This window comes from Notothenia rossii (assembly GCF_949606895.1).
Source record: "Notothenia rossii genome assembly, chromosome: 5".
Classification (NCBI taxonomy): Eukaryota; Metazoa; Chordata; class Actinopteri; order Perciformes; family Nototheniidae; genus Notothenia; species Notothenia rossii.
This window is the reverse complement of record NC_136903.1, coordinates 42,538,287-42,548,032: the sequence shown is the minus strand read 5'-3', so window position 1 is coordinate 42,548,032 and position 9,746 is coordinate 42,538,287. Positions and strand designations below refer to the sequence as shown.

The window sequence follows — 9,746 nt, the reverse complement described above, 5'->3', positions numbered from 1 at the left end:
TTTTATAATCGGTCTGAAGTATCTGTTTTAAGGCATGAGCCGCAGATTAAATAACATAATACTGATTGAGAGCTTGGATGAAGAAGTTGTAGGGTTTTTACAACAGTTTCAAGAATCAGTCTTTATTTATTTATTCTTGAGTAACTTTACTGATTTATAGTGTAGTGCGTAAGGCAATATCTCATTTGAGTGAGGGGCACCAGCCCTTCATGCAGGTCACTCTCTGTGAGAATAGTTCATATTTTCCCTCGAGTTTGGAGACAGATATTTTATCATATGTTAGTTCAGCAGTGTCAACCAATCCTCTAATCCTAGAGTTATCGAGACGCATTAGCGACACCAGAGGTATTGTTTTTCGCAGCAACGATGATGCATAATACCATTACAAAAGCCATTATTGAAACAAGTAAACTATTAGAAGTGCTAATTGCTGATTTTTTTTTTTTATAGTGAATATGCATTTATACCATCAGAAAACCATAAATCATACGATATTTTTGTACCCCTTGTGGGTACACGGAGAAGTTATATTTCTTTAATGCAACGTTATGGGTTTTACATGTCCTGTTCAGAATAGGGTAATCATTGCAATATTAATTGAGCATTTTATGCTCAAAGGAGGGAGTGTCATGATTATACAGATATGTTGATTTCAGTGACGTTGTAGTTAATAAATAATAACATGTAGTCAACAAGAGGTATGCCGAAGCTCGGGCCTTCTCCAAGGAGGGAGTGGTCCAGTTTTAGATATTAGACAAATAGAAGTGGATGAATATGTCAGAACTCTGAGTAATATTATGCAAGTTTTGTCTACACAGCAGGCTAGGAAAACTACAGAGATACCAGACGAGACACCAGAAGAGACTCCTGTTCGGCCAGGTGATTGGGTGAGGGTGAAAGTTCACAAAAGACAGTGGGCTGATCCCCGGTGGACGGAAGCGTGAAAGGTTGTAACAAACTTCACACGCGCTCCGGTTTAAAGGTAAAGAAAAAGGAGCAAATTGACACCACCTCACACATTGTCACCCTTCACTGGCAACTTCCAGAACATTATTGGGAGTTAGGACTGATTTGGCAGAGCTGGAACAAAACAATAAATAGAAATAAGATAAAGATAGAAACAGCTCAAAAGACAAATTGTCTATAGATTTTTATAGATTGTACATTAATGTGAAAACCTATTTTTTTGTTTTACATCTGAAAAAGAGTCCAATTTTTTTGTATGTTATTTTTGGACTCGTTATTTAAATTCTGTAACGGACACAACCAGGGATAAAATAGAGATGATGACGAGAACAAAGCCAAACCAATTGTGGGGTCCCCTAGGGATAAGAGTACACAGGCTACTAACCCAAAAGTACAGCTTTGTACGTACAAACTCTATGAACAAAATTTCCCAGCAGACAGTGGCGACATTGCAGATATGTCCAGTCACCAAAGTTACTTATGTTCTAAATAACAGTGAGATTTAAAGTGATGGAGAAAATATGGAGACGTTCCTTTATAGTGTGTGAAATATGTGGTGCTTGAAGCATCTAGGTATTTAAATGTATGGAAGAAAGTGGTTTCCTGAAAGTTAATTGGAGTAAACATGTTACAGTGGGTGAAGACAATGTTTAGGGATTTGGTACAATTATTAGAAAACATTAACTGGGCTTAGATGACATTTACATCAAAGAAAGATAGTATGGTTAGGAAAATGGAGTGGGAAAGATTGGATTTATTTTACCTCAGTGTGTTAACTATAGATAATGCGTCCCGAGATCTCTCTCTCTCTATCTCTCCGCCTGTCAGAACGCTACGACCCCAACTTCCAAGCAGACAAAAGACCTCACCACGGAAGACTCCTCCTCCTCCATCGAACAGACAGAGAAGCAGAGCTGAACCAACAATGACAAGACTTTATCCTGAACCATCTCCACCTGAGGCATCCAGAACTACAGGTGACATAAAAAGGCACACTCTCATCGGTCCCCCACAGGACACGAAGTTCCAAGCTGAGCCACAAGATTTGGACACAAGAGCAGAGTGTGGGACATGAGAGCGGAATACGCCCTCCTTGCAACAAAGTAGAGACTAAAGGAGGAGATGAAAAGCAAAGCAAATGGGACACTGAAAAGAGTTACAGCGGAAGGGTCCAAGCGCAGATGGACTGAGGAGAAGGTGGACGGAGAATAGGACAGGACGGAGGAGTTGGCATGGTCCGGCAGAACGTGAGGGGGTCGTGGCTTGACAACCAGAGGGGGAGAGAAGGAAAACGGGAGTTTGTGAGTTTACACATAAACACACTTCTTCACCAACGAGAAATACGTAAAGAAAAAGATTTATTAGCCATGAATTAATCAATTGGTGAATTTATAAAGAAAAAAGAGGAAACTATTAAATAACCCTAAAAACACACTGAGGGTAGAACATATTATTCAATCTTTTCATCATATGAACAAATTATTCTTTAAGAGTTTTTTTATTCATGTGTGAATTTGGGGAAGATTTAATTTGTTACAGTATAGACCTACAGTTTAAAGGGATGGTTTTAGTAACCACTCTATAAAAGCAGACAAATCTTTATTTGTATGGAAAATGTTAAAGGTAGAGCTAGTACCAAGCCAAAGATAGTGTTCCAATCTAGAGTATTGATTTCTCCATTGTAGCATGGTTATTACCTCAGGAGGGAAGATTAAGGTGGAAATAACAGTTGTTTTTCGTCCAAGATGTAGAGTTTTAAAATGACACTGGGCAAAGAGCGAAAGCAAAGTTTAATTTAAAAAAAAAAAACTAATGTAGTTGGGAGTAATACATGCGGGGCCTTGGATCACTCATTGTGATGGTGCATATTTGTTACAACAAACATCGTTTAGGGAGAAGGGGTCGCTCAACCCACCCTGCAGATGTTTTAAATCTTACTTGCAGCTTCAGAGGGAGCGCACGGCACCAGAGTATGAGTTTTAAAAGACAAGCGCCACCAGCTCCTAAAGGTCATCCATTCAATCAGTGATGACCTGACTTTTAGAGATGTTATTTAAAGGAGAAACATATCTGCCATAAGTGTAAATTCCGGAATTGAACTGCAAACCATTAATGAAATGACTTCTGTTTTAAAGTTCTTGTTAAAGGAGGGAGTGATTATCACATGCTCGGGCACCCAAGGTTCCACACACTGTAAAAGGGGTTAGCATAGCTATTTAAGTAGACAAGAATTGAAAATAAATTAGTATAATGAGTTATTGATATTCCACTGGTTCTCACACCATTTCAGGGACTTTATCACTGCATTAGAACAGACCACCCAAAGGTAATGAGAAGGAACTTTTAAGTGATGAAACTCTACAACTGTTGTAACTGAGCAAAATCTTCTCCCAGAAATGACTGTCTAGAATGCCGTACCCCAGAGTAGAACGTACAACGGCCCCTTCTAGAGAACATATTACTTTCATACCTTAAATGGTATGAAAGGAGGGAGGGTACATTTCTCATGAGGAGATAATTACAAATGCTAGCAGAACAAGACGACCCACCCCCGTATACAGATGTTGATGACAATGATGAGTTAGTTTAAATGATGGATGTTCGGAGATGAGATTGATCAATGAATGTCCAGCTGATGTGATTCTTTACATTATGAAATCATGTGAAGAAGTGAGCAAAATAAAATGCTAAAATGGAGTGAATCCATTTCAATTTATTTTATACTATTCCAAGATAGTGTATTTTTATTTTCAATTTATTCTATACCAAGATGGTCTATTTTATTTGACTTTACTATTTTATTGCTATTCTAAAATGGTTTATTTCTTTTCACTTTGTAAAAACAAGTGCCTTAACACTGAGCGTGGTATGAGAACGGTTTCTGTGAAAGGAGGGAGGAAGAAATGTTCTGATACCAAGCCATTGCTGCTATTTTGAAGAATGATATTGAATGTAAACACTAGAAGTTATGCACAAGGGAAAACTTTTATGTTTGAACACAGACAAGAATTTATTTTGTATTTTTGTAAAGCCGGCTGTAAAACCATTCCATTTGATTGTATGTTTGTTAATATGAGATATGTAATATGCAAAGTTCAGATGAAGAACTCATTGATTTCAGTATTATACACACCTTTTAGGTGTGTAAGGAGGGACTGTTAGAAATTAAAATCAATGTTTTAATGGGGAAATGTAGTTTAAACATGCCGTCAGTTTTAATGCTCTTTTATACTGAAAAACCAGAAATTCTTGTGCACAAGCAGTTAAGCTTTTAAGCTTTTATTCTGAAAATCCTTCATCTCCGGTTAGCATTTAGCATGTGGCTAATATACGATTTCCTGAAGAGGTGAATTTAGTAGCGAAATGATATGGAGTGGTGCAAACCGAAGCCTACTGATTTAACACTACAACTATAGATGTCGAGATACTACCATGCTGAATATTAAATGAAGGTACAGTTTATTTGAATAAATTGTTTACAGACGAGAGTAGCATGTGACAACATCCGGAATGACCGGAAACCAAACGAGCCGAGAAGTATTGTTTAGAGTATTGATTACAGCGTTTAGAATGTGTTAAATGAAAAGTGATGAAAGAGAATATGAGGAGAAACGGCGTGTTAAGCATATATTGAATGTGAAAAGAACCTATCCTCTGTTTAAATGCAATAACGGACATTGGAGACGAGGCGAGCCGGCTGGCGGGGAGGAGCCAGCACACCATATATAAACAGCCACGGAGGAGAGATCCAGGCGCTTCTCTTCCCTATCGAGGAGCGGATCACAGCTGTTTGTCTGACTGAACAATATTCTGTCTGTAACACTACCGCGCCTTTTTAAATTAAAGTACCCAATTGAACTTTCACAGAGACTCCATTTAGTCTCCTATTTTAAAGCTTCTCTCCTGGTCGGGAGAATAACGAACACAGTTAACATCTGTCATTTTTTCAAAGTGACACAGACACATTGGATTAACCTATGGATTAACCTTCAGCTGCGTTTTTCTCGTTGTAATGCCATCGAACACAACTTTTGATCAGAATAACAGCAAAAGGTAAGAATTTCTCCCGTGTTTGCAACCTAAAGCTCTGTGTTGTGATGTCTGTATTTGCTTCCCATGTCGCGAGTTCTGATCGCACAGTGTCTTATATGTATATGTCTGGAATCTGTGGAATATCAGCTTGCTAGCAAAGCTTGTTTGTGCAGATCCGATAAGTAATAAAGTATTTATACCTAGAGTCTGTGCTAAGTGCGGTAGCATTTTTTCGCTCAGGGCTAATTTAGACGCTTCTTGTGAGACTTGTGTTTTGTTTCGGTAAAAATGCTTTGTATCGTCAGTTAGCTGAGTTTCTTCCCGTTAAATTAGTATGGCACATTCATAGTTTATTAAATGTTAAGAAGTCCTGAGACACAGTTTCGTGAAAAAAAGCCTGTAGGGGGCTATGGGGCCTAACAGGTTAATATATTTCGCTATCTGTGTACTTTTTTAAAGATTTTTTTTTTTATATTTTATGTATGCACCATGACATCAAGTCAAATTCCTCGTATGTGTGAACCTACCTGGAAATAAACCCGTTTCTGATTCTGATTCTGAATCCCAATATTTTAGAGTCTATGATGAGTGAACAGGAGGGGTAATATGCTGAAGGGTTGGTCTCATCCCTGTTCTATCACCCACTTGCTGTTTGGATAGATTATTGAGTTCACCTCCTGCATCCCCCCCCCCCCCATCCCTTTCCATGCTCCCCAGCGCATCACATTCAGTGCTGTGGGGGTTACTGCACTGTTTTCATTTACTATTGATAGCTGAGCGGAGCTTTCCTTTTTACAGTATCTCACTCTGCTGTCACATCTACAATGGTTCAATAGTCTTGTCTCACATAGGGGTCAGGCTCAGACACACAGCAGCCTTGGAGCTCTCACGGGTTTAGTCATTTGCTCAATGGATAGAAAAATGTTTTGTGTTAAAGGACACATGTCATGCTTTTCCGGTTATTACCCGTCCCCTTGTGTGTTATGAAGGTTTTTATGCTTGTAAACGGTCTGCAGAGTCAAAACCCTCAAAATACACCCTGTAGGGAGTAAAACTGTAACACAAAAGACCTCCCCAAAACGCCTCGTTGGTGAAACGTCATTGTCCATTGTTTACTTCCTGGGTGCTGTGTCGTAGAAGCACCCAGTAGCCACGCCCAGAGCTATGGCCGCACCCTCTGCCAGCCTAGCATATATACTGTTGGAATCTCAGGTTCAGTTCAAAACTGTATCCAGTCAGTGGTTGACATTCCTTTTTAACACTGTTCCTTCAGAGGTTCGAGCCGGTATTTTACTGTGTGCGTGGCATTTCACGGAGCATAGCTTCACAAAACATGGAGCGATTCATACCGGATATGTACAGCGTAGGGCACTGAAAGACGATGCTGTTCCTACTTTGTTTGGACCAGCGGGAGATTCGGGTACACAACCTGTAAGTATTCATTGTTGTTTGTGTATTTATGATGTTTAAAACAAACAAGGTTTATCTACCACGACTGTGTAAATGGGTAAACGTTTTTTCTGGCTGCTAAGCCATTGACAAAGTGCTAAAAGGACTAACTAAGTTGCTAGCGTTTCCATATATCAACTCCAATGTCAGCAGATGCCTTACATGTATCTCATAGCAGGAGAATGTCTGCACTCACACATCATACTCATAGACAGTATACTCCGGGTGATTTACCGTACGGTCAGTACATTATAGTTGGCGTTCCTGGCGTGTGAGCTACCGTTCATAGCGTGTATGCTACATAGCTAAACAAGAAGGCTACCTAGAGCTAGACATGCTAGGGAAAACATTGTTTTCATGCCAGCTACAATGAATGACCGAACGTAGCAGACTACCCGTATAAGATTGCAATTGTAAACATGTTCTTGCTAGCCTAGATTAGCTGTTGTTCATAGTAGGTTGGCATATTACACTGAATAACTAGCAAACGTAGGTTAGCATATTAGCTGGCAAGCTAACTGTGTTGATTAGATAGATAGATACACACTCCTACCACAACTACTACTAACGAATCTAAAACAACTAAGTTTCTCTAATATTTTGTGATTTGCATTTGATTTCGTCCTGCCAGATCAGGAAACTCCTGGCGTATCTGGCGGACCACACACACTCGTCCTAAAAAAGAGCTCCAACAAGCCGTTTAGGACAGAGAGTGAATACATATACTTTACAGAGATGCTGTATGCGAAACCAATGTGAGTTTGGAAAATTGCACAATATCTTTCTATTTTAGTATACCTCAACAATGGAATTATGATCAGTGGAAATGGCAATGACGTGTGACCTTTAAAACGAACCCCCGAACACCAATTGCAGCCCTGTAAATTAAAGATTACCCCAATGTACTAAATTAGATTACGTTCAGTGGCAACATTTACTCAACTGAAGAATTGCTATAGTTTTTACTTTTTTAAAGATTTAATTTGGGCCACTTTAGTTGATATTAGAGACAGATCTGAAAGGGGGAGTTAGAGGGGATGACCAGTCTGGTTCCAAGGCAGGTCACTCAACAGAAACTGCTCTCCTTGCTGTCTCTGAGGAACTGCACACTGCTAAAGCAGCCTCCCTCTCCTCTGTCATCATCCTTCTGGACCTGTCTGCTAAATTCGACCCGGTCAGTGGCGTCTGGTGGAAAATATTTTTGCTGGGGCTATGGAAATGGTGACAAAACCATAGTAGGGCATTTAAAATCAGGAGACTAAATACGAACATTGTGTGTGTGTGTGTGTGTGTGTGTGTGTGTCATACTAATTTACTCACGTCTGTTTCCACTCGGACTTTAATAATGCTACACCATTGTTTGGTTTCCATGGTAGCGCGTCTCTTTAGCTGCGCAGGCAACTCAAAGTCTGAGAGGGTGAGGAAGATGAAAACTGAACAAGAATCGACAACTCGACCCTCTGATCACTCCTTTCCTGTAAAATACAGGTCCAGCCCACACATGTGCTCCATGGTGCCACAGGAATTTACCTTACAACTACAATAAGCATGTACATGTTAATCTACAGCTCTGGCGATCCACTAGCACCAGAGTCTACACCTGCAGACAACTACTGTAGCGTCACCTTGGATACGAGTCCAAACAACTCACAGACACACAGGCCAGGGCGCTGAAAGGGCACCCTTTGAGCATCAGATCTGACGACGCTGATTGGCTGAAATTATGTTTCGGCGGCATAGTTTACAGATAGCAACAGTCAGCTTGTTGGCTGCTGCTGCTCTGGCTGAGGGCTCCTTTCTACCGCCCGGACGAGAGAGGGTAATGATACACGCTGCGGCCGGGCAGGACCCTTGTGACTTATCAGTAACTTTAGACATCGTAACAAGATTTTATTGTAGATTATACATTTTACTGATACCAACTATATAATATTTACCTTGTTCTTTAAAAATACAAATAAAATGAAAATATTTTTTGGAAATATATTTTTTAATTTATTTTTAATTTTGAAAGACAATCAAACATGTGGGAAGAGGGGGGGTGGCGCCCCTAGCGCCCCTATGGGCCGGCCGCCACTGGACCCGGTGAACCATCAGATCCTCCTTCGCACTCTCCAAGAACTTGGAGTTTCAGGCTCTGCACTTTCCCTCCTCACCTCATACCTCAAAGGCCGCGCCTACAGGGTAACTTGGAGAGGGTCCGAGTCCGACCCTTGTCAATTATCTACAGGGGTCCCTCAGGGCTCTGTCCTCGGCCCCCTCCTCTTCTCTCTGTACACAAACTTGCTCGGATATGTCATTAAGTGGCATTGGTTTTTCATACCACTGCTACGCTGACGACACTCAATTCATTTTGTTTTTTCCCAGCTCAGAGACCCAGGTCGTCGCACGCATCTCTGCTTGTCTAGCTGGCATCTCTCAGTGGATGTCTGCTCGCCACCTCAAGCTCAACCTTGACAAGACTGAACTGCTTTTCCTTCCGGGAAAATATTGTCGCACTCTTGAACTAACAATCAACATTGGCCCCTCTGTTGTTTCCCCGACTCAGACTGCAAGGAATCTGGGTGTGACGATGGTACTTGCGTACCATGCTGCGAATGGATCTGGCCCTTCCTACATCCATGACATGGTTAAACCATACACCCCAGCACGTGCACTCCGCTCTGCATCAGCCAAACGGCTCGCTGCACCCGCACTGCGAGGGGGACCCAAGTTCCCATCAGCAAAAACACGTCGGTTTGCTATCCTGGCCCCAAAATGGTGGATTGAGCTCCCCATTGATATCAGGACAGCAGATATCTTACACATCTTCCGGCGCAGACTGAACACTCATCTCTTTCAACTCCACTTCGAGCAATAAAATGACTAACAAAGCACTTATATACTAACCAAGCACTCATATACTAACTAAGCACTTATATACTAAAAAAGGACTGGCTTATCAAAAGCCAGTTGAGTAGCACTTAAAATGGTTTGGCTCTATGAAACCTGATGAACTAACATGATTATGTTTTCTTCAAGTTTGTATCTTCTTGGTCAAATGCTACAGAGCCCCCTAGGGGACATTCAAAATAAGTGTTATATTGTAACAACAACATAAACATTGATGTGTTAAGAGATTTTGGTAGCACTACATCTTAAAAAAATGAAGTTATTGAATTTTCCCATGAGTATATGTTTTCGGCGTTGCAGTTTGTAGACGGTCCCTAAGCACTCCTCTCTCCTGCAGCTGCAGATTGTGACCAATTATTGATGTTTAGCTCGGATGACGGCGCGTATCGAACTGTTCTGATAAAAAC

General features: G+C 40.8%; 1 protein-coding gene across 1 annotated transcript in view; it reads right to left on the bottom strand.

The window, feature by feature from the left end:
• LOC307039612 (polypeptide N-acetylgalactosaminyltransferase 18-like) overlaps window positions 1-9,746 on the bottom strand; it is a 448,297-nt gene that overhangs the window by 158,973 nt on the left and 279,578 nt on the right. The window lies entirely within an intron of this gene.